The following is an 803-nucleotide window of genomic DNA, read 5'->3' on the forward strand; positions in this document are numbered from 1 at the left end:
ATATATATACATTTAATACTGTGAAACTTAATTTAATTTCAATTTTTAATAAATTGATTTTAATTAAGTTTTTACCTGTAATTTTGGATTCTTATCCCTAATATTATTATTATTATTATTATTATATATATATATATATATATATATCATATAACGCAATTATTGGATGGCCGCTTCTAAGTTTCTGAGTTCCTCCAGCCTTTGACGGGCTGTATTTTACCTCCAGCACGGTGTCCCAAAACCGCCCTCCTCCAATGCTACTGGTAATATAACTCGCTACAACTTGTTACGTAATCGGACCGTCGCCAACTAACCGGCAACACCATCAAGGTCAAATATAAAACGACATATATAGTGTAAATAGCAAATACTTAACATTTTTAAAACAATGAATTTTATTTGTTTTATATATATATATATATATATATATAGTCAATTCAAACATGAACAAGCAAGAAAAAAAACACGAAAAAACAACGCGAGGACGTGGAATAAGTATAGTGTTATTGGACGTGTGTGCGTGCGTGCGTGCGTGTGCGTGTATACATACATACAGGCGCAGGAGTGGCTGTATGGTGAGGAGCTTGCTTACCAACTACATGGTCCTGGCTTCAGTCCCACTGCGTGGTACCTTGGGCAAGTGTCCTCTACTATAGCCTCGGGCCGACCAAAGCCCTAGGAATGGATTTGGTAGACGGAAGCTGGAAGAAGCCCGTCGTATATGTATCTATCTATCTATATATATATATATGTGTGTGTGTGTGTGTGTGTGTGTGTGTGTGTGTGTGTGTGTGTGTGTGTGT

At 36.7% G+C, this 803-nt stretch overlaps 1 protein-coding gene across 3 annotated transcripts in view; it reads right to left on the reverse strand.

Annotated features, from left to right (window-relative positions):
• The window catches only part of LOC106883422 (failed axon connections homolog), a 17,801-nt gene that overhangs the window by 15,578 nt on the left and 1,420 nt on the right, over positions 1-803 (reverse strand). The window contains exon 1 of one of the 3 annotated variants that reach the window (XM_052968557.1): positions 593-611. The exons of the other annotated variants lie outside the window; for them this stretch is intronic. The gene's annotated coding sequence lies outside the window, so the exon portion shown is untranslated. Of the gene's footprint in view, positions 1-592; positions 612-803 lie in introns of those variants that run through there. 3 annotated transcript variants of the gene reach the window in all.

Source organism: Octopus bimaculoides, chromosome 6 (assembly GCF_001194135.2).
Source record: "Octopus bimaculoides isolate UCB-OBI-ISO-001 chromosome 6, ASM119413v2, whole genome shotgun sequence".
Classification (NCBI taxonomy): domain Eukaryota; kingdom Metazoa; phylum Mollusca; class Cephalopoda; order Octopoda; family Octopodidae; genus Octopus; species Octopus bimaculoides.